This window comes from Camelus bactrianus, chromosome 1 (genome assembly GCF_048773025.1).
Source record: "Camelus bactrianus isolate YW-2024 breed Bactrian camel chromosome 1, ASM4877302v1, whole genome shotgun sequence".
NCBI lineage: Eukaryota > Metazoa > Chordata > Mammalia > Artiodactyla > Camelidae > Camelus > Camelus bactrianus.
In genome coordinates, this window is record NC_133539.1 from 73,718,209 (window position 1) to 73,743,993 (window position 25,785).

General features: G+C 38.5%; 1 long non-coding RNA gene across 3 annotated transcripts in view; it reads right to left on the reverse strand.

Moving 5' to 3' along the window:
• Nucleotides 1–25,785, reverse strand: part of LOC123614783 (uncharacterized) — a 654,335-nt gene that overhangs the window by 504,493 nt on the left and 124,057 nt on the right. For all 3 annotated transcript variants that reach the window (XR_006722257.2, XR_012508173.1, XR_012508172.1), the window contains exon 4: nt 17,722–17,852. This is a non-coding gene — a long non-coding RNA (uncharacterized LOC123614783). The remainder of the gene's footprint in view (nt 1–17,721; nt 17,853–25,785) is intronic.

The window sequence follows — 25,785 nt, forward strand, 5'->3', positions numbered from 1 at the left end:
GACCTAGCTGGAAGAGAATTTAGTCTACCTCAGTTGCATAGATGGATGTTAAATAAGAAATGTCTACTCAGGATAATAACAGAATGATTAGCAAGCTCACAAATGCTTTGCAGTCCTGCTCAACTTCAATTCTTAAGCAGACTTAGTTAATGTTGTATACCTTGAAGACATTCAAATATTGACTGAGATGTTATAAAACTATAAAGCTCTGTTACTGGTACTCTACTAATAAGAAATCAGAGTAATTTGAACATAGAATAATATTTGCAGTATCTATTTTTAAAAGGGTCTTGTCAAGGAAATAATGTAAATAAAACTGATATGGATGTGCTTAATCTACCAGAGAATAAAAATGTCAACAATTATAGAAACATTAAATTACAAATACTGCAATGCTAATTAAAACCATCTTATCAACCATTAAAGTAGGTCCTATGGGAATCTCCTCAACTTGGCAGTATTAGTCTAGATTGAGATGCTCTATGAATTTCAAAGAAATAAAATTGATTTCCTTGAAAATGCTACATAACTCAAACCACTTAAGTCAATTTCGCAATCAGTCTTATTTAGCAAAGTTTAACTGTCCTAATCAAAATTTAAAACACTTCTATTTACATTAATGGCTATTAAAGGCACTAATCAAGTCAGAGTTATTTAAGCAATGAAACAACTTTGGTATTAGAGCAAAATCAAACTGATCTGGAAACACAGATAGCTATACAATATTATTGGCTATATACTAACCCTAACTGCATACATTATAGGTAAAAATTATTTGCTAACAAGAAAAATCATGACTGCTGTGATAAGTTCCAATATTTCTGTCATGATCACTTCAAAACATTAACATAATTCCTGATCCTTCCCTTTTCCTCAGACCCCCAGATTTAATCAATCAACAAGACTGTTTGATTTTACCTTCCAAAAAGCATGGCTGATCTGTCTCTGACAGGCTTCTGGGGCAGAGATAATGTCTGTAAGACAGAGACATTATCTCTGCCTGCACCAGTCAACCAACCGCCAATGCCCACCTCCCTCTTCAGTCCTCGCACAGCCATAAGAGTAACCCTCTTAAAACTCCACTGCTTAAAACCATTCAAAGGTTTCCCACTGTATTTAGGATGAAATCCAAACTCCTTTCCAGAACTTGTCATTTACTGCATGATCTAGCACTGTTCTTCCCTATAAAACCACCTCCTATAGTTCCTAGGCTTGCCCTCTTCCCTCTTGACACTCTGGTATTTTTTTGTCTTCTTATAACACGTAAACATATGCTACAGTCTCTTGTAAAGAAGAGTGTCCTTTCTGCAGTTCTTTTTATGTCAGACTCATTCTCATCCTACCAATTTCCCCTCAAAGTCCACTCCTCAGAGAGCCTTCCCCAGCTACCTTGGCACCCATGCAGCCCCAGGTTACCTTGCCATTCTCTATCTTCATCTGAGAATCTCAGTTGTGGTCCTCATAGTACCTGACTCAATTTGCTATTATTTTATTAGCTTATTTTTCAGTCTGTCTTTACGAGATTGTAAACTCCATGGGGAAAGAACCATGCCTGTCTCATTCACTGCTATGCCCCCAGGACTTAACACAGGAGCCAGGCACTCAATAGAAATTCAATATGTATTTGCTAAATGAATGAATGAATGAATGTAAAAAACCATAGTCATTCCTCAATTTCAAAGGTGGTTGAAAATTTTGCATAAATGTGTATATATACGTATGAAAATTTTGTCTGAACCTGTACCCTACAAAATGAAGTTGAGAAATTCAAATATTCTTTTAAGTAATCCAACCATATTATTGCTTCTGACAGACAATAATGGCTCATAAAACTAAGACCCACCTCAAAAAGAAAGCCTTTGGTTAACTCCTCCTGGTCAAGTGCGAATAGAAAGGTATGACCTGCCTGGGGTCTGGCACTTACAGCAGGAGAGCCAAGTTAAAGAGACGGTGAGATTAAGAGATGGAAACTACCCCTGCTCTGACAGAAACACAGCTGAGACAGCACAGTCTTCACATCAGACGTTGACAATGGTCTTGGTGGTGATGATGATGACAACAAGAACAGCATTTGTCAAGCACCTGCTGTGTGCCAGACACTGTGTCTAAGTGCTTTGCATATATCGACTCCCTTAATCCTTACAGTAACCTTAGTACTAACCATGCTTTACAGATTAGAACCAAGGTTTACACAGGTAAGAATAAGTAGTTTTCAAAAAGTCATACAATTAAGAAGTGTAAGAGCTGAAATGTAATCTTAGGTACTTTGATTCCAGATACTCACATTTTCTGTTAAAGAAAAACCAAAACAGAGGTCACTGATTACAGCACTAGATCAAAAACTCATAGTCATGTAACCAAAACTTAACAGTCCTGATTTACCTGAAACGCTGACTCTGACCTTAAACAAATAGAACTAGGCTTTCTTCATGTCTTACAGCATGACTTTCCAGCTTCCTAGCTAATCAGCTACAAACAAGAAAACTTATCCAGTGAAAAGGAATATAAGTTTCTAGTAACCAATCACAAGAGAAAGCAATGTGCTTACTCATTCATGCTTTATAAACTAATCTGTAACTACTCAAAGCCAGGCTCTAACCACTTTCTGTTCAAGGTCTCCCTGTTAGCAGTTTGTTTCTCACTCAATAAAATATTCACATAGTATAAGTCTCTCTGAACTTTCTTTTGACACTACTAAGTATACAAAAATGTTTTAAGACATCCCAAGAAGAAAAGGTACCTTATATGGTATTGAGCATAAAATAATGTTAATAGTAACTGCCAGGCCTTTGCAGCCATAAAAGATGTTCACAGATCTCCTCAATGGAGAAATCCATATCGGTTTGGCTCCCAACAATAATGTTACTTTTTTAACCAGGAGGATGAGACTATGACTCTCCTGATATACCTCAGAGGTCAGGTAACAAAGAAATAGACCAAACTAAAGCATCAGAGAGCCAGAACAAAGAGTACTTGGATAAGAGAGAGGACAAAAGGGAAGGTGAGAGAAAAGGAAAGACTTTCACTACTATGTGAGTCAATAAATACAGCCATAGCCAACATTTTGCAAAACATTTCTGGAGACAATGAAAGCCACCTTGATAATACTACTGACAATGATTTTTAATTTAAATGATCTGGGATAAATAGGAAATATCAAAAAACAATACTGTATTAGTTTCCCATGGCTTCTGTAACAAATTACCACATACGTGGTGCCTAAAAACAATAGAAATTCATTCCCTGCAGTTCTAAAGCTCAGAAGTCTGAGATTAGTATCATCCGACTGAAAACAAGGTGTTGGCATAGCTGCATGCCCTCCGGAGATTCCAGGGAAGAATCCATTCCTTGTCTCTTCCAACTTCTTGAGCTTCCAGCATATCTCTTGACTTGTGGCCATATCACTTCAGTGTTCAATGCCAGGATCTTGAAATCTCCCTCTGCTCTGTCTTCACATCACCTTCTCTGTACAAAATCTCCCTCTGCCTCCTTCTTATAAAGATACATATGATGCCACTTAGGGTCCACCTGGATAAACCAGGATAGTTTCCCCAACTGAATCTCATCTGCAAAGACCTTTTTTCCAAATGAAATAACATTTACAGATTCCAGAGATTAAGACTTGATATCTATGTGGAACCATACTATAGCCTACTACAAGTACAAAGTGCTCTAATGAAAGGAAATAACTAACCATGGCATAGGCTAGTGAGGCACAGGAGCACTACAGAACTGACAGAAGACTGGCAGAACTCAGTACAAGAAGAGGAGTCCCTCCTGGACCAGGAGACAAACCATACTCAATTAAGTGTTTTTCCTACTGCTTTAATGAGATAATTGAAAATGAGAGCCAGCATAATTACTGCATTTTAATGCAAAAAATTTTGCTTAATTCTACAGTGGTTTGTTTGTAATTTTATTCCAAACCATGGGTTCAGTCAATATTGAAAAATTCTTTGCTATCTTTATGGAATTCTAAATTCAAGTGCCAATCCAAATGCACTTATGCAGGAGAACAAAAGAGAGGGTTTCTCTTTCTATTCCAGTATATAAGAATCCCGGGGAAAGGCTCTGATATACAGGCCCACATAAGCAAGAGGATCAGCTTGTTCTGATTAGAGGGTGTGTTGAGAGGGAAGAATCTTTAAAGCAAAGGGGAGGCTAACCACCTGAAGAAAAGAGGAAGGTGTACTGGGCAGATAAAAACCGCCGAAGTCCACTGCACTCTACACCAGTGGACACACACCTATTATAACACAACTATATCACATGCACACATATACACATAGGGGAAAGGAAAGCACTCACTCCTCCTCCAAGAAAAACAACCCAAAGCTGCATCTGTTTCTGTATCTAGCCAGAAGTTCAGGATCTGAAGATGCCATGGACTTTTCTTCATTGGATCCAGGCATGTCTCTTCTTGACCTTTAACTAAGTGCCTAACTCAGTGATCAAAAGCAGAAGTCCAATCAGACTGCCAGTCCTCAAAGCATGGCTCCCTCACAGTAGTGTGTGGTTTAGGGCAATTAATCCAACCTCTCTCTCTGTTTCCTAACCTGTAAAATGGGGATACTGATAGTATCCACTTTATAAAGTTGTTTCAAGCATTTAATGAGAGCAAGTGTATGAAATGCATAAAGTAAGCATTCAGTAAGTGTTAGGTGGTATGATTACAACCATTTTAGATGCTAGAGATACAGCACTAAGCAACATAAATGAAGCTCTGGTCTCCTTAGAGTTTCAATTCTAGCAGGGGAAATAGACAATTTATGGAAAGAGAGCAAACTCTCATGGTCCTTCCTCTTCCAATAAGGGCACTAACCCCATCATGGAGGCTCCACCTTCATGACCTCATTGAAACCTAATTACCTCTCAAAAGCCTCACCTCCAGGAGAGGAGGCCAAGATGGCGGAGTAGTAGGACACTGGTAGCTCACCCTCTCCCACAGATACACCAAGACTCACATCCACGGACCAGCCAACCAGAGCACCTGTGGAACTCCCACAGAACACTGACCTCTTCAAAAGACAAAGATGCCAAAAATCTGGTAGGAGAAAGGAAAAAAAGAAAGATGAAAAAGCAAAACAGTGTGGGACCGGTCCCATGTGGAGGGAGCGGCAAAGAACAACTTGCGCTCGTTCGCTGGGTCTCCCCCTCTCCAACGGAGAGGCCAGCTGGACGGAGGGGGAGCCTCTGAGGCTCGGATCTGTACGGAGTAGTGCTTGACCTATAGAACTAAGTTAAACGGGCACAGAGGGTCCCTGAGACACCCAGCCCGAGACCCGAGCCAGGAGCTGGGGGCTGAGAAAGGCTGCCCCAGCTGGCGGGGGACGAGGACAGCCGCACTGAGGTAGCCCCGGGGGACTGCAAGGGGCTGCGCAAGGTGGATGAGTGGATGCACATGGCAGAACAACCTGGGCCCTCCATGAAACAGCAGGGCTGATGTGCCCTGGGGGGAAGGATACATACCCCCATCTCTGAAAACCCACGGAAGGTTTTCGGAGACGAGAGGCGGGGCTCAGGCGCGGCCACCATATCCTCTGGCGCTTGGCACCCAGGTGGGGGCGGGGGCGAAACCTGAATCCAAGCCTGGGGGCTGGGCAGCCTCAAAGGCCAGCGACTTGTTTGCAGCCTGAGTCAGATAGGATCCTTCCGCCCTGGTGCCTCGCAAAGTTCGCGCCTCCAGGACAAACAAGGAGCTGAGTTTGGACACGGAGCAGGGGCGGGGCTGTTCGGTGGTCTTCCTGGGGCTGCCTGCGGAGCACCAACCCGGGGCGGAGCACAGCAGAGCAGAGCTTTGGAGCGACCGGCGCCAAGAGATGGCGGGCGGCCCCCCGCCCCGAGGCAAGGCAGAGCGCACAGCGCCACAGAGCCACCGGTGCCAGGAGACGGTGGGTGGCCCCCCCGCCTTTCCTGCAGGAACGCTGTGCTTGGGGTGGGGGGCGCGATCTGCTTGCCAACAGGCACTGGGAGCAGCACAGACAAGGGTGCCAACAGAGGGCCTCTGGAAACAGCAAGCTGAGTTCGCCAAACAGGGCGAAGACAGAAAGACTTCTCATTAAGAACACACAGTCTCCAGGAGAACACCCCCCCCCCTTTTTAATCTGTTTTTACCTGTTGTATTTTCTATTACCTTTTCAATTTTTACTTTTTAAAAAATTATATATCCTCCCAGTTTTAATCCCTTTAAAATTTTTTTAAATAATATTATTTTTAAAAAATCCATGTCATTTTTCTCTCTTGGTTTTGATCTCCTGTTATTGATTATACACAGGTTTCAAATATTTTTTCCTCTTTTCTCATTTTTTTAAGGTTTTTAAGAGACGTCTCAACCTGATTGCTATTCTGCTTCAAATTGCTCTTCAATTATTCATTATACACTGTTTTCAACTTTTTTCTCCCCTTTTTCAAAATTCTCTCTTTATCATAAATTTTTTAAATCTGTTCTATTTTTTATTACATTTTTAATTTCTACTTTCTAAACAATTCTATATGCTTCTAGTTTTAATTCCTTTAAACTTTTTCATTTAAAGTAGTTATATTATTATTATTTTTTAAAATCCACCTGATTTCATTTTCATTTCTTTTGGGTTTCATCTCCTATTATTGATTATAAATAGGTTTCAAATATCTTTTTTTGATCTTTTTTCCTTTCTTTTAAGGGTTTTTAAAAAGATGTCTCAACTCGAATGCTAGTCTGACTCAAATTGCTCTTCTATAATTGATTATACATTGTTTTCAAACTTTTTCTTCCTCCCTTCTCAAAATTCTCTATTTTATCTTTTAATCTGTTCTCTTTTCTATTACCTTTGTAATTTCCACTTTCTAAACATTTGTAAAAAAAAAAAAAAAACTTTTTTTCTCCCTTTTAAAATTCTCTTTCTCTCTCTCCTTTTTTTTTATTTTTGAAGTTTTATTCCTACATAGGCATTAAATAGATAAATAAATGAACTCCTTTAAGGACCACAATAGATAACTGATACTCCATAAGCCACAGTGCCAGAGAGATATGAGCAAGATGAAGAAGCAGAGAAACCATTCACAATTAAAAGAACAAGAGAAATCCCCTGAAAGAACAATCAATGAAATAGGCATTGATAGTCTACTAGATCAAGATTTAAAAACAGGAGTGATCAAAGTATTGAAGGAATTAAAAGAGATCGTGTTTAGAGATATAAAACATGTTAAAAATGAAATCGAAGCTATAAACAAGAGCCAAGTAGAACTGGTAAATTCACTGGCTGAGATGAGAACAGATCTAAAGGCTGTGCAAAGCAGAGTAGATAATGCAGAGGAACGAATTAGTGACCTAGAAGACAAGACAACAGAAAGCACCCAATTAGAACAACTGCAAGATAAACAAATAAAAACAAATGAAAGCAACATAAGGGACCTATGGGATAATATAAAGCATGCCAATCTTCACATAATAGGGGTCCCAGAAGGGGAAAAAAGAACAAAGGGGATTGAAAAGGTTTTTGAAGAAATCATGAATGAAAACTTCCCAAACTTAAAGAAGGAATCAAATATCCAAGTACAGGAAGTTCAAAGGGTCCCAAACAGGAAGAACCCAAACAGACCCACACCAAGACATATCATAATCAAGATGGCCAGAGTCAAGGATAAAGAAATGATCCTAAAGGCAGGAAGAGAAAAGCAAAGAGTAAGTTACAAGGGAACCCTCATAAGGCTCTCAGCTGATTTCTCTACACAAACACTACAGGCCAGAAGGGAGTGACAAGATATATTCAAGGTCCTGAATGAAGAAAAGATGCAGCCTAGGATACTTTATCCAGCAAGGCTATCCTTTAGGATAGAAGGAGACATAAAGAATTTCACAGACAAGCAAAAACTAAAAGAGTTTAGCAACGCTAAACCCACGCTAAAAGAAATATTGAAAAGTCTACTCTAAATAGAAAAGCAGCAGGATGCTACAGAAATGAGAAACTCATAACTGGAAAGGTGATAACTCATGAATTACAAATAAACATGAAATTGTAAAAGAAGAGATCTAAATCATTAGGAGTGGGAGAGGGAAGCAAGAAAACATAGGGTTTTTTTTTTCTTTCTTTCTTTGTTAAATATTTTATTTTCAGTAGGATGGGTTCAAGATATAGTAATGGACTAATAGACTTTGGACTAATAGAAAAAGATAACCACAAGCTAAAAACTTACAAGGGAGTCACAAAAACTAAATAAAATCCATGATAATACAAAGGAAGATTACCAAACCACAAAAGGAAGAAGAAAGGAACAAAGTGGAAATACCAAATCAACTGCAAAGATAAGTTCAAAATGGCAATAAACACACATCTATCATTAATTACTGTAAATGTTAATGGACTAAATGCTCAGTCAAAAGACATAGAGTGGTAGACTGGATAATAAAGCAAGACCCTTCAATATGCTGCATACAAGAGACCCCCTTTACGGAGAAGGACACATAGAGGTTGAGAGTGAAAGGATGGAAAAGGATATTCCATGCAAATGGAAAAACCAAAAAAGCAGGTGTTGTAGTACTGATTTCAGACAAAATAGACTTTAAAACAAAGGCCATAAAGAAAGATAAAGAAGGACATTTTATAATGATTAAAGGAGTGATACAAGATGAGGATACTACACTCCTTAATATATATGCACCCAATATAGGAGGACCTAAATACATAAAACAATTACTAACAGAGATAAAGAGGGATGTTGATGGGAATACAATCATAAATGGAGATTTTAACACCACATTAACATCACTAGACAGATCTTCCAGACAGGAAATAAATAAGGCAACAGAGAAATTAAATAATACAATAGAAAAATTAAACTTGGTAGATATTTTCAGAGCATTACACCCCCCAAAAGTAGGACATACATTCTTTTCAAGTGCACATGGAACATTTTCTAGGATTGATCATGTACTTGGGCACAAAGAAACCTCAACAATTTTAAGATAGAAATTATCTCAAGCATCTTTACTGACCACAATGCCATGAAACTAGAAATCAACAACAGAGAAACAAAGGAGAAAAAAAGGAAAGCATGGAGATTAAACAATATGCTATCAAAAAACCAATGGGTCAATGAGGAAATCAAAGCTGAAATTAAAAAATACCTTGAGACACATGAAAATGAAAGCATAACAACACAAAATTTATGGGACATAGCAAAAGCAGTGCTAAGAGGGAAGTTTATAGCCATACAGGCCTTCCTCACAAAAGAAGAACAATCTCAAACAATTTAACCCACCAACTAAAAGAACTAGAAAAAGAACAAAAAACCCCAAAAGGAAGCAGAAGGAAGGAAGTTATAAAGATCAGGGAGGAAATAAATAAAATAGAGATTTAAAAAAACATAGAAAAGTCAATCAAACCAAAAGCTGGTTTTTTGAAAAAGTAAATAAAATCGACAAACCTCTGAGCAAACTCACAAAGAAGAAAAAAAGAGAGAGCACAAATCAGAAAAATAAGTAAGGAAAATGGAGAAATTACAACAAATAAAATAGAAATACAGAATATCATATGAGAATATTATGAAAAACTGTAAGTAACCAGACTGGATAACCTAGAGGAGATGAGCAAGTTTCTGGAAACATACTGTCCACCAAGACTGAATCAAGAAGAAACTGACCACTTGAACAAACTGATCACTAGAAATGAAATTGAAATAGCAATAAAAAAAAAACCTGCCTACAAATAACAGTCCAGGACCGGACAGCTTCACCGGGGAATTCTACGAAACATACAAAGAAGAACTCATACCAGTCCTTCTCAAACTCTTCCAGAAGACTGAAAAGGAGGGAATACTCTCAAACTCATTCTATGAAGCCACCATCACCCTGATACCAAAACCAGGCAAAGACACTACCAAAAAAAGGGAATTATAGGCCAATATTACTGATGAACATAGATGCCAAAATCCTCACCAAAATATTAGCAAATAAAATCCAACAACACATAAAAAAGATCGTACATCATGACCAAGTGGGGTTCATTCCAGGGACACAAGGGTGGTTCAACATACACAAATCAATCAATGTAATACATCACATCAACAAGAGAAAGGACAAAAACCACATGATCATCTCAATCAATGCAGAAAAAGCATTTGATAAAATTCAACACCCATTTATGATAAACACTCTCACCAAAGTGGGTATAGAGGGAACATATCTCAATATCATAAAAGCTATATATGACAAACCTACAGCCAGCATAGTACTCAATGGTGAAAAACTCAAAACCTTCCCATTAAAATCTAGGACAAGACAAGGATGCCCACTATCACCACTCCTATTCAACATAGTCTTGGAAGTCCTAGCCACAGCAATCAGGCAAGAGAGGGAAATAAAAGGGATCCAAATTGGAAAAGAAGAGGTAAAAATGTCACTATATGCTGATGACATGTTACTATATACAGAAAACCCTAAAAAGTCCACACAAAAACTACTAGAGCTGATCGAAGAATTCAGCAAGGTAGCAGGTTACAAGATTAACGTTCAAAAATCAGTGGCATTTCTTTACACTAATGATGAATCAACAGAAAAAGAAAGTAAAGAAACAATCCCCTTTAAAATAGCACCCAAAGTAATAAAATATCTGGGAATAAATCTAACCAAGGAGGTGAAAGAATTATACACAGAAAACTATAAACCATTGATGAAGGAAATTAAAGAAGACTTTAAAAAATGGAAAGATATCCCATGCTCTTGGATTGGAAGAATCAATGTTAAAATAGTCACACTGCCCAAGGCAATCTACAGATTTAATGCAATCCCTATCCAATTACCTAGGACATATTTCACAGAACTAGAACAAATCATAATAAAATTTATATGGAACCATCAAAGACCTAGAATTGCCAAAGCATTACTGAAGAGAAAGAAAGAGGCTGGAGGAATAACTCTCCCAGACTTCAGACAATACTATAGAGCTACAGTCATCAAGACAGCATGGTATTGGTACAAAAACAGACATATAGACCAATGGAACAGAATAGAGAGCCCAGAAATGAACCTACAAACTTTTGGTCAGCTCATCCTCGACAAAGGAGGCAAGAATATACAATGGAATAAAGACAGTCTCTTCAGCAAATGGTGTTGGGAAAACTGGACAGCAGCATGTAATGTAATGAAGCTAGAACACTCCCTTACACCATACACAAAAATCAACTCAAAATGGATCAAAGACTTAAACATAAGACAAGATACAATAAACCACCTAGAGGAAAATATAGGCAAAACATTATCTGACATACATCTCAAAAATTTTCTCCTAGAAGAAATAAAAGCAAGAATAAACAAATGGGACCTAATGAAACTTACAAGCTTCTGCACAGCAAAGGAAACCATAAGTAAAACAAAAAGACAAACTACATAATGGGAGAAGATCTTTGCAAATGAAACCGAAAAAGGCTTGATCTCCAGAATATATAAGCAGCCCATACGACTTAGAAAGAACCAAACACCCCAATCCAAAAATGGGCAAAAGACATAAACAAGCAATTGTCCAAGGAACATACAAATGATCAATAAACCCATGAAAAAATGCTCAGTTTCACTAATATGAGAGAAATGCAAATCAAAACTACAATGAGGTATCACCTCACACCAGTCAGAATGGCCATCATTCAAAAATCCACAAATGACAAACGCTGGAGAGGCTGTGGAGAAAGGGGAACCCTCCTACACTGCTGGTGGGAATGCAGTTTGGTGCAGCCGCTGTAGAAAACAGTATGGAGATTCCTCAAAAGACTAGGAATAGACTTACCACATGACCCAGGAATCCCGCTCCTGGGCATATATCCAGAAGGAACCCTACTTCAGGATGACACCTGCACCCCAATGTTCATAGCAGCACTATTTACAATAGCCAAGACATGGAGACAGCCTAAATGTCCATCAACGGATGACTGGATAAAGCAGAGGTGGTATACTTATACAATGGAATACTATTCAGCCATAAAAACCGACAATATAACACCATTTGCAGCAACATGGATGATCCTGGAGAATGTCATTTAAGTGAAGTAAGCCAGAAAGAGAAAGAAAATTACCATATGGGATCGCTCATATGTGGAATCTAAAAAACAAACAAACAAACAAACAAAGCATAAATACAAAACAGAAATAGACTCATAGGCATAGAATACAAACTTGTGGTTGCCAAGGGGGCAGAGGGTGGGAAGGGATAGACGGGATTTCAAAATTGTAGAATAGATAAGTAAGAGTATACTGTATAGCACAGGGACATATACACAAGATCTCATGGTAGCTCACAGAGAAAACAATGTGACAATGAATATATATATATGCTCATGTATAACTGAAAAATTGTGCTCTACACTGGAATTTGACACAACATTGTAAAATGAGTATAAATCACAAAAAAATGTTAAAAAAAAAAAAAAGCCTCACCTCCATATATCATCACATTAGGAATTAGGGCTTTAACATATAAACCTGGGGAGGACACAAACATTGAGTCCACAACAGACTCTGTGGGGTTACAGAAAAAGATAAAATACAGTCTGAGTCCTGGAAGAGCTCATAATCTAGTGAGGATGCTTTACAGGTAGTAGAAAGGCATAAGTGCTTCAAAAAATACACAGAGTTCAGTTGATATGAAGATTACTTCAAGAGTGGGAGGCAAGGAGCTGATCTGCAAGAGAGAAGACACTGAAAAAATGCAAATGGTCTTTACATGGGCAAGTGTCCGCTAATAGCTCAGGGAGGCTGGATCACAGGGGCCAGATGCAGAAAGGGCAACCAAGAGGCTGCAGGGGGAGGGAGAGCATGCTGGCTTTTGGACTTGGTGAGGATTACAGGGGAATCTCTGAAGAACTTTAAGAACTGATTGGAGGCATTGTATGACTTTCCTAAGGCTGCTATAACAAATTACCACAAAATTTGGTAGCTTAAAACAACAAAGATTTATTCTCTCACAGTCCTGGAGGCCAGGTGTTCAGTGTTAGCAAGGATGGTTCCCTCCGGAGGCTCTGAGTGAAAAATCTGTCCCCTGCTTCTCTCCTAGCTTCTGGTGACTGCCAGCAATACTTAGTGTTCTTATAATGTAGACATGTCACTCCAATTTCTGCCTCTGTCTTCACATGGCCTGCTATCCTCTGTGTCTGTGTGTCAAATCTCCCTCTCCTTTCTCTCATAAGGACACCAGTCATTGGTCCACCCTATATACAGGATGATCTCATCTTGAGATCCTTAGCTGAATTACTTCTGCAAAGATCCCTATTCCAAATAAGGTCACATTCTGAGGTTCTAGATAGACATAACTCTTCAACCCACTAGAGGCACATTCAGATGGACTGGTATGATTAAGCTTGGAGGTAAAGATAACTATGACTGTTTCCCCCAAAAACACACATGGAAGTCCAAAAAGACATATGTATCCAAATGTTAATTTATGGTATTACAATTTGTAATTGGAAAGGTAAGAAACAATATAAAGGTCAGGCACTAAGAGACTTACCAAAGATATTATACTGCATCTCTACCATAGAATACTAGGCAGGTGTTAAAAAGGATAAAGTACATCAATATTGAGTGAAAAAAGTCAGGTGACCAACTGTGTAAAGTGTGGTCCATTTTGTGGTAAAAATAGAAAAGTTAGAAGGATATCTGGGGATATTATTAAGTCTGAAGAGGGGCTGACATAAAGAAAGCTTTTATTTTATGGATTTATGTATTTTCTAATATTTTAAATGCCCATGTTTTACTTTTACAAATTGAAAAAATATATATTCTTTTTTGGAAGAAACTATATGCTTAGGAGGAAGAAAAAAATTAGCTAGGAAGCAACGTGTCATCTGACTCAATATGACTTTGAAAAAAATCATCACAATGAAATTTAAATGTAAAAGGCTGAAGAACTACATTTTAAAATTCTGTAATACAAATTAGTGCTATACACAGAATAAATTCTGGTAGTTACAGAAATATTTTTAAGAATATCCCAACAACAGATGAATTCACAGCAAAAAATATGTTGACCATCTATCATTACATTGCTGATTTAGCTGGGAGGGACAGAGGGTTTCTGGCTGAGGCAAGTGATTACAACCGCCTCACAATTCTACCCCTGAATCACCATGACAACATGAACATATAATTATATACATGCATTGGAAGAAAACCAAAGAATGAGAAATACAAAAGCATGCAGGGATAATTTGGGGGGGGGGGTTCTGTAAAGGAAAACACAGAAGAAAATGATTTTTTAAATGTTTCTTACAAAAGAACACCATGTTTGTGAAAACAGTCAATTAAATGGATTTAAGTATAACATAATTTAAACACTATGGCCATTTCCATCCTTTAGCCCTCTTGATTTATCAAAGCTCTCAATAGCATACTCAGGAGCATTCAAACAACACTAAACAGCAATAAAGCTTTTCTAAGCTTCCTGTAATTTGAGTGACAATTTCTATAATTACAAGTATTTGACAACTTTTTTTTTATCATTTCTAAATGATTATGAATATCTGCGAGTTTAGAAGATTATATTTTGAAATGAATGTATATACAAACCTACCATAGAAAAGCAAAATAAATTAAGCTATTACTATGTTTAGGCTGTGAGTTTATAGTGTGATATATCTGAAATAGGAATTTTCAAATAAAGCTAAAGGAAGGGGTTAGTTACTAGATCTAAACACTAGTTGAAGCAGCCTGATTCCCTTTTGTTGGTGGTTCAGATTTTTCAGAGTAGAATCATGTAATTAGCCTCATCCGCATTGGAGCGATATGGAAGGAAGACCTTTAAAATACATGAATCTGTGCCAACATTCAAGAATAAAGAGGGGAAGGGAAATGATCAAACATACCTGAAGCATGTATTAACCCCTATAGATCTGGGGAGACTAAGTAAATCTGCCAGCCATCAAGAACTAGGGGGAGCTTCTTTGTTCAACATTAAAAAGCATTTATCAAGCACTGTGTTGAGTATTTGGAATAAGAAATAATCTCCAGTATCCAATGGCTCACCAGCGAGTTGGGAAGACAAACAAGTAAGTAATTACCATAGCAGAACAACATCTGTAGATAGGAGGCCCAAACTCCTCACTGCCTGAGACAATTCCAGTTTATACCTGTATTTTTGCCTTATTTTAAAAATTAGTATTAATAATTTCAATCTCAAATGTGAACCAGTCTAGACAATAAATCATGTGATCATATTCAAAGGAATACTAAGGGAGCCACAGAAAGGCACTTGCTGCAGCACTGAGGGGGCTTCCTGGAGGAAATACTACCTGAGGTAAATCATAAAGGATAAATTAATTAACCAAATGGAGAGGGTGAAATACCTAGCAAACATTCAAGATGAGCTGATGGCATCTTGTCTCAAGTATTTTCCTAACACAAGAATCTTCCTTTGCACTAACAGTTGTAACATCACAAATGTGGAGGATACCAGTTCCCAAACTCCTTTAATAAGCCTCTCACAGATTCCAGATTCCAGAAGCACGTATGCAAATAACACTGGGGCGCTTCATAGTTTGTCATAAGCTATTTCCTCCCAGATATCAGGTAGAATAATGATCACAGTGGGGCCTATAGCCACAATTATGTTCTAGACAACATCTCCTACATTAGTGTTAGTTCAGTATTATTTTTCTTTCAGAAAAGGCTCCTCCCTCACCAGGTGAGGATGTCAATTACATAGCCCATCCCTCCCACCAAGTGGGATAACATGTCACCGAGCAGAGCCAGAGTCTTTCTGGGAGAATTGATCAAGGGTGATAGGATATCACTAAACATAATGAACTGCTGGTGACCTTCTTTGCCACCACTTGTTAAATCCTGCCTAAAAGTGAATTCAACACAAAATAAAGCAGACCTGAAAGATAAAAAGAGAGCCTTGAAGACCTTCTTTGAATCCCTATATGCAACAATGCCTGATACCCTTAGATTTTACCAGTATACAGGCTAACAATTCCACCTTCAGTTGTACCAAGAAAGCATCTTTATTTCTCTGTAATTGTGTAGTTCCACGTGGGGGAGGCAGGGTTGAGGAAATACTAGTCTTAGCTGGTAACCTCAGTTAAAACCAGTAATTTAACTCAGTCTCTGCTTAAAAGACTTAAGTAAATTGTAGTGTTTCCAAGTTCTGAGCCCACCCACTACTCTTTAACAAAGTATGTAGCTGTGTGAGAGAAATGGCCTGGGGTCGTTGGAGGGGAAATGAGATTCTTTCATCCACAAGCTGTTCTCAGGGCTCATGTTAATTTCTACAGCAGAGTGGCTGTTCTGGCTATTCCATGGACTGCTGACCAGTGAGGTATGACTGGTCCCATCCCTGATCATTCTGTGGGCATCTATTGCTGTTGAAGGCTATAAGTATTCTCCTGGCTGGGTCAGTGCTCTCAGTGAGCACTGGTCACCTCTTTGCTGAACTAGACCCCACCCTGGCTCTCACAAGGGCCATGGTCTTCCCTAAGGTAGACTGGAACTCTCATTTCTCCTCTGGTTCAGGTGTCCACACTAAGCCCCTGACTGTGAACTTGGTCCCCATCACAAGGAAAGACCCACATTCAGCTACCTTCCCCATCCCTCCAAGGGTACAGGTGAACTTCTGGATTCATTCCACACTACATGGGATCTAAGGGAGACTCAGAACGCCTAAATAAATTCAGATCCTCTCTCCATCCAACCATGCTGAGCCAAAGTGACTGGGATATGGCTGTGCAGGCTGCTGGGGTGACCTGCTTCCAGACTGCAATGAGAACTAGGGCAGGAGCCCCTATATCTATGACCATCCCCCACCGAAGACTTCAGCCTAGAGAGACACACATCTCATTATCTGTTTTCCTACCCTTAGTCTAGAAGGGTGAAAAAGACCAACTTTTCCCCTTTTTTGGCTTTTGTTTTTGGCAAGACCTTCCATATTTAACTCTGTAATCAAAAAAGCAAAACAAATCAAAAACAAAAACCCCATGATCTGATTTACTAGCTTGCCCCTTTACATATCAAAGGAAGAAATAAAGGAGTTTACAAAATCCTTTTCTTTATCAACCTACTCTCACTTCCAAGTTTATCACACCTTGCATGCTTGAAAATTCTGTTTTGGTAATAGCTGATTATTAATCTTTTCTTTCTCTTTACACCCCTGCAGTTACAACCTTAATTTAATCCTGCCCTCATCTCAAGGTCCTGTACACCCCAAAATAAGTGAAAGCATATTAATTTATTGATTAAATTATTATTCCTAGATCAACAGTTCTCAAAGCATGATTCTGAGGTTAGCAGCATTGTTAGAAATGCAGATTCTTGGACCTTCCCAAGAACAACTGAATCAGAAATTCTAGAGATGGGTCCCCCAAATCTGCATTTTAGTGAGCCCCTAGGGCATTCTTGTGCATGTTAAAGTTTGAGAACCACTGCCTTATGTGTATTTATATAAAAGAGCCTCCTTGAAAATTATTAAGGTATTCTCACAGCATTCTCCAGCCTCAAAATGGTCACAGTATCATTTTAGGAGCGTCACTTTGGGCAGCCTCCAGGCTGATAATAGTATTTCTGTTTAATGTTTCCTTCTCTCAGAGGAGTAATGACATGGGAATGAGGAAGAATATAAGAGATGGTCTTCTGTGGACATGAACAGCAGAACCATGAAATAATTGAGGACCACAGCATTTCCTGAAGCTCTGAGTAAACAGTCTGGGCTCCAGGTGCCTGGCTTGATGTCATCTGAAATGAGAAACAGGAACTCTACTTACAGGCATGTGTCCAGCCTTCACCACTCGAAGGTTTGCCAGCTTATTCTTGGCAGTCTGGGAGACGACGTGCACATTTTCTCTCTCATGTCTCCTCATTCCGTAGAGAATTATGACTCTATCTCCTCTTGAATCTTAAATATTAAGATAGAGGGTACTTAACTTTCTGTCCAAAAATTCCCAGACTCCAAAGGCATGTACTATACTCAGTTGGCAAGACATGTGACATGAAACAGATATGTAATTTAGAAAACCCTTAAGAATGAAAGAAGTAATATGCATAAGTAATGATAACACTCATCTGATTAGAGGCTTATTTTTTATTTTAGCCTCATGATAAGCCTATCGGTATATCAATCAAGGTTGTAAGCAATAGAAACTAAATCTAGCTAACTTAAGCAGAAAACTGAAATAGATATGAGTAATTCGATGATTTGAAGGGAAGACTGAAGAAACATCTGTTCATCTGAGAAGAAGCAAGAACAAGGGCAATTCCAGGGACCCAAGTAGCAGGAACTGATAGATGTCTCTTCAGGGACTCACCACCAACATAAGCCAGAAATAAGATGTGTTTTTCCACCTTTCCGTAAATCCTCTCAGGAAATACAGTCCCAGAGAAAGACTATGATGGGCTACCTTGAGTGACATGTCCACCCTTTGAAGAAAGAAAGTCAGGACACTTTGAATGATAGTCTCATTAAGGGGGAAGAATAAATCCCCAAAAGGACATTAAGCTGCAGTCTCAAAAAAAAAAAAAAAAAAAGAAAGAAAAAGAAAAGAAAAGTGGATATTGGGAGGCCAGGAAATGTCCATCACAATAATATCAAAAAGCAAGTATTAGCTGAGGAGCCTGAAGCCCAGAGAAGCTGTGACTGCTCCAAATACCAGAGCCAGTGAAGGGCAAAGGAAACCCAGACTTCTGACACACACATCACTCCTCTCCTCTTTTCATGTCACTCAGCTGATTTTCTGGCTTGAACCTCCACATTGAAATAGATAGTGAACTCTGCACTGAGCAAACAGTAAACAGGCGCATCACTGTAAAAAGCCCACAAGCTCTGATGCCAAAGAGCGCCTTACTGGCACGCGTCCTCTCCCCATTTCTCTTACTCTTCCACTTTCCCCTCAGAGTCTTAGCTCTGCGGTACTCCAGAAAACGAACGGGGCTCAAAGTAAATTAGCTTAGCTTTGCCACAGACTAGCTCTGAGACCTTGGGCAGCTTACTTAACATTTCCAGGCCTCAGTTTCCTCATCTGTAAAATGAACGGGCTGGATAGGAACTCTAAACTCCCATCTCCCAGATCTTTAGCAATTAAAATATAAATAAGATCTATTTATTTCTAAGGCCATTGAGTTTTCTCTAACTCTATAAACTCCTGTAGAGCTAGTATTATATCTTCTTGTTCATCGTAACTTTTCCAGCACATATGAAATGATCCCCCAAAAGCTTGTCTAATACCGTCATCTGCAGAAATTGTGGTCGAACAAAACAACAAGGAGATTTGGCCCTTGACTGAGGTTACAGAAAGGAAAGTATCTCTAGTTTTCCCGTTCCCGGGTTGGCCTGCTGTCTTCCACCAACTCAGATACACAAATGGGTCTTTCTAGATATAATATTTAAACTAAATCTATGTATATGTTTATAAATGTAAAGTAGAAGTGTTTTAATAATAACATAAGAAACAGCCTTATATACATCACTGATTTTTTAATTCACCAAATGATGTCACAGAGTATACACTTTTAAACTATAAATACATCTACTTTTCATCGCACTGCATTAATCTAGCCCTTTATGTGAAACAATACTACTAATTCCTATTAAAGCTTCCCTGAATAGAAAGCTATTTTGTGGACACAGAAATCCACTTTTTCTAAATCTCATTTCTTTTTATCTTTGACACTGCCATTCTGCTCTCTCTTTGTGGAAAAGAGGAAATCCTTTCAGAGCCAACAGGCTCAAATACCATAGCGACTGAGATTACCATTACTGACATCCCAGCTGAATAAACCGTAAGGAGCATTTCGTCTCACCTTTCACCTTGAAATAATCACAGCACTGGAAGTGCAGGCTCTTGGGTGACAAATGACAGCAAAATTGTCCCTCACACTTTAGCCTTGGAAATTGACTTCAATAATGGTTTATAAAGTTACCCTTTAAAAAATAAATTTTGCCAGGAATAATACCAAATTTAAAAAGGAAAACTTGTATAGGCAACAGAACCTCCTTATTTCTGCACTCATTCTTAAGTACCTCAACTCTCCTCCACCCTTCCATATTCACCAAAAGCATTTTCACTTATGATTTAATAATTTAAAGCACTGGCTGCAAGTTTTCCTTCATTCTATTATCAATAATTTGTGAGTTGCAGATGCACTCTTTATGGCTAACAACTCACAATTCATAACCCCTGCATGGTAGGTAAGTGTGCTACACATAAAAGGCTTTTAAATACTCACAATAATTTAAAATGCCTTGATAAATGCAAGGAGGTACGTAAGCATAACCCAATGTCTTTCTGGCAACAAAGACCTAAATCTGATAAAAAAAAAAACTGCAATCCAAACTCATCTTCTGCCCTTCTCCCCCACAGCCCCATCTTCCCCTATTCCTGTCATCAACTCCCTTGGTATCACCAAATGAAAAAACTTGTCACATTTACTGCCTCTCTCACTCCTTGTACTAACCGATCACTAAATCTCATAGTACCAGCCTCAGAGATGTCTCTGAAATGTGCCCTCTTGTCTCTAGCCCACATCCACTGCCTTAACACAGACCTTCCTAATCTCCTGCAGGAACTACTATAATAGTTGCCTTCCTGATCCTGTTTCTTCCCACTGCACTCTGCGCTTAGCACTGCCACCTGCCATCTTCCAAAACACACTGATGGTCATGTCAGCCTCTAATTTATCATTTCAGATGTAGAGGTAGAGAGACCAGCCACGGGCAGAATGATGTGGCAGAGCTAGGAGAAAGCGGGAGAAGAAACACCCGAACCTCTCTCTCCTACCCTCTGACCTCTGCTAATATCTCCAATTGGCTGAATCCAAATGGAAGCCAGAAGGGATCCTGGGTGATGCAGACCTAAGGGACAGCACATAACAGGACAGAGATAGGTAAAGATCGGATTTAGGGGGCAGATGGAGAATAACCTGCACAACCCCATCCTTTCTTCATCTTCCAGATGCCCTCTCCACCTATAAGATCCAGCTCAAAAGTAACTTTCCCAAGGAGAGTTACTCTATATTTTTTTCTTCATATCTGTCTCCATATATCACAACATTTCATTGCAATTTGTCTCCTTACTCATCATTTCCCCCAAATCTTCAGCCTCTGAAAGGCTGGAACAGTATCTTATGTTTCATTTAATTTACACAGTCTTTGGCATATTATTGACCCTCAGGGTGTGTGAGTGAACTGAGATGCAAACAGGGAAAAAGGGTTTCCCCAATATTTTGCAAGGAAAGAAATAATCACAATTAACTACCGCGTGTATAAATCCAGACCTTTCCTGATGCCAGACTGCAGTCCTCTGTGTCCACATTGCCTAAAGGAATTGCATGGGGGACGCCACATACCTGATCAAGAAAAAGCTCTTTAATGAATTACTTAATAGATAAACAACCTTACTCCCACCAATCAGACTCCCTGTCTTGATCTGTTCAGGCTTTTGTAACAAAATATCGTAGACTGTGTGACTTCACAAACAACAGAAACTTATTTCTCACAGTGCTGGAGCCTGTGTAAAGTTCAAGATGAAGCACCCGCAGATTTGGCGTCTGATGAGAGCCCACGTCTTGGTTCATAAGCAGCCATCTTTTCTTGGCTGTACCCTCACATACGGAAGGGCTCCGGGGTCTCTTGGGTCTCTTCTGCACGGGCTCTAATCCCACTTATGACAGCTCCACCTTCATGACCTAATCACCTCCCAAAGGCCCCACTTCCAAATACCTTCACATTAGGATTAAGTTTCAACATAAGAATTTTGGGAGGGACACATTCAGTCTATGGCCCTCTCCTAAAGCCGCCTGGAGTGGCCAGGCCTCAAACTTGCTCATGGCATCTCTGGACACCCTCTGCACTCACTAACATTTACCTCTTTCACTGTTGCATTCAGATGTGTACCGCTTATGTCACACTCACACGGCATGACTTTGAGTCCCATCTGCCTTGAAATTGAGACAGCGTTGTATTTGTGCACATAAACTCCGTGTATAATTTTCTCTCAATCTCTCCTAGATTTTTTGTCTGCATTTTTTAATGAAGTTGTATAATTTACATGGGAAATGATTTGTTATGGTGTACCTATAAGATGGAACAACATACAGCCATTAAAATGTTTATAGATACATTTAATGATATGAGAAAATGCTTATTATAAAATTTTAAGTGAACAAAAAGAAGCTGTAAAATTGAATATAATATGATCTCAACCAGGTAAGACAAAACATAGTTTAAGAAGCAAGTGCAGCAAAATGTTTCTTCACAGTGGTTATCTCTAGTAGGGGACTGAGTGGGACTTTTATTCTCTTGCCTATACTTTTTGGGGTATGTTATAACTTTTTCAAAGGAACATAAGCATTTTTGAAATCAAACTATTCTGTAAGAATGCCTCTATCTTTGATGAGGAGTCAAACAGAGCACAGTGAATTCTGGTATAATTTTCATACTGTCATAGAGTTTCTTAGGATCAAATTACATCCTAGCTTCTAAAACAGTTCTGTTCTTAAGTGGAGACTAAAAATGGAAAATACATTTTTAAAGCTAAATTATTTCTGGTGAGGTCTTGCTATTGTTCCTCAATTTAGCACCTCTACCAAAGCAAAGTTTCCTTCTCACACCAGCTTATCTTCCCAACATATAAGAACACATAACACATAGTCACGTTCTTCTTTCTCCCCATCTACCCAAACTCAAACCCTTGGAGATTTTCATTTCTTTATTCATTTGTTCATTTAACCAGCATTTATTTAAGAGAGAGGGCAGTGGGGATGGAGAAGCAGGAATGGATGTGAGAGACATTTAACAAAAAGAATCAACTGGACTTAAATAATATAGTAGATGTGGGTAACAGAGAAGCCTAGAATTACTTCAAATATTCTGGCTTGCCCAAATAAATGGATGGGGAATTTACCAAGATTCACTGTCTGAGAGATGAAGCTAAGATGTAGTTTTTGAATACTGACACATATTTGTTTTATCACCTAGAATAAATTACATAACCTCTTTTGATCATATGTACAACAGAGCTAATAATAGTACCTGTATTATAAGGTTGTTGAGAAGATTAAATGGATTAAAACATTTAATGAACCCATAACAGTTCTTGAGGTATAGAAAAGTATATTATTGTTACTGTTGTGATTCTTTTGTACTCCTCTTTCACACATTCCACCCCAACATTTTTCAAGTCCTTAAAGGTCTACCATAACATCATCTGTTGAATCTGCCCCCACTTTTCTATTTCTGTTCTCACCAACCTCATTCAGAATGTCATCACCTAATCACCGGAATATGTAATAACCATTAAACTGGTCTCCTATACATTGTATCTCTCATCACTTTGATCTATCCCACACCTGTGTGCCAATCACATTTTCTAAAGCGCATCTATAATCATGGCATTTCCTGATCAAAAAACCTTTAATGGCCCTCTATTATGCTACAGAAGTTCCTCTCATATGTTTACCTTCATTTCTGGACTTTCTGATCAAGAGATTCCTGCCTCCTTTTCCATATTAGTGATCTAGGCCGACAAGGAAAGAAAGCAGGTCATCGTTGCCATCAACAAACCTGAAGCATACAGTTGCCTATAAACTCTCTTCTGCACCTTTCCCTGTCCCTTTGGTTCTCTAGGGCTGGAAGTACTTCAGAGGCCTAAGAACAAACAAGAATCATTCAAAACACCTTGCCCTCTCACTGCCCTAAAACCCCAGAGAGAGAAAATTTTAAAAAGCACTCCAAGATTTATCATTGTCATAATTCTAGGATCATTTAGGTTCTGCTATCAAATGCCCCTAAATTTTAGGTCTTTTCTTCTCACAGTCCTTTTTGGCTTATGCTTTCATCTATTTTGTTGTGATAACATCTAATATACACTTGAAACCATCTTCTATTTTATGTCCTTTATGTTTACTGAATTCTTCACTGAAGAGATTCATTAGTGTGACAGAGTGTAACCTCTCCATCCTGCCCCTACTGTGCTTTTCCTCCTTCTGCTAATCTGGTGTGTTTAATATCCTGATACTCTTTTAGTGCCTATCAGCGTGGGGTCAAACATATTCTGCCCTACCTGAGAGATGGTCTTCCATAATCCCTCCAAAATATCCACCCAGGACTAATAAAATAGTCTATTGGTAAACAAGAAATTTTCAGGAACTGAAATGCATTAGGAATCTACTACAAGTTTCCTTCCCAAACCACTTGAAGCACTGATAAGTGATCTCAACTCCGGGAGTAAGTGGGAAAGGGCAGCAAGGATGCTAAGTACTGTGGATTACTGAGCCACTCTTACAATGGGGCATATGTTGGTGTCAGAACATAAGCTAAGAATTATTTCACCAAACAGAATTAATCTCTAGCCCTAACTTGGCAATGGAGACAAAATTCACCAACAACCAAACAATATCATTAGAAGGTCACCACAGTGATCACAGTAGTTTATAACATCAACATGTCAAGAGCACATTCCAGTGTTTACAACATTCTAACCCCCATTTGAGATCTTCTGTCCAAAATGATAGAATAACTTTTCCCTCCCAAAATTCCATAAAAAATGAGACTACAAAGGAGAAAGTAAGACCAAAGCAATTAAACAATGGAAATGAGAAAGGAACAAAAAAGTCTAAGAAACTGCTTAAAGACACAGAGGATCTGAGACCAGAAGAACAAAAAAAATTTTTAATAAAATAATAGTAAAAAAGAGAGAGTTCAGAAATTCGTCCATGTCTCCAGAGAATAAATTAAAATATAAAAATAAAGAAATTATATGAGAAAATTGAGAGATTAAAGGTAGATCTAAGAGATACCATATCCAACTAATTGGAATTGCAGAAGAATAAAACAGAGTTGATGGTGGATAATCAAGGAAACAAAAAAGGAGAATTTCTTTGAACTGAAGAAAGATTTGAAGCTTCAGATAAAAAAAAGACCCACAAAATACAAGAGCAGAGTGGCAGGCACATCAGGAAATTTCTAAACTTTAAGGATAATGAGAAAAATCTACAAGCTCCCAGAGAAGGAAAAAAATAAATCATATGCAAAAAACTAAAAAATCAAGTTGACATCAGAATTTTCATCTTCAAAACCAAAATTTAGAAAACAATGAAATAATGCAGCATTATCTACAAAGTTCTAAAGGAAAAGGATTTTGCATCTGGAATTCCACACTTACCTGTATGCTAATCAAGTAGGAGAGGAAAACAGACATTCCTATTCCTGTAAAAATTTCAGTGCTATTGATATATTCTCCCCCAACAAAAACTTTCCTTGATGATATAGCCCAGCAAAACAATGGAATTATTGAGAAAGGACTTAGTATTGTGTCATTGTTAAGAAAGTAGATTCTGGAGCCAGTTTGCCTCAATTTTGAATCCTGAATCCCCATTTACCAGCTGTGTGACCTTGGGCAAATACCTAACCTCTCTGTGCCTCAGTTTCTTCATCTGCAAAAGAGGACGATGATTATAATACTTATATCACAGGGCACTGTAGAAATTAAATTGGCTAATACATAAATATTTGGTACCATACCTGGTACATAGTAAACATTATGCAAGGTTTGCTATGCTTCTAAATGTTAGCTAAATTAAAAATAAACACCACCACCTCCAGTTTCAGCTCACCATGTAAAGAATTTGGAAGTAGTCACTCCCATTCTTACAAGAAGAAAACAGCTGAACAAACAAAAAATCAATGATATCTCTTGGACCTGTCAGAATATTGAGACCACAGGGCAAACCATCACCCTGAAATCACAGCTGATCACAGCTTGCAATAGTTTTTAATATCAACATGATATTGAATCATAGACAAGATCAGTTTACTTGGAACAGAAGCCACTGGA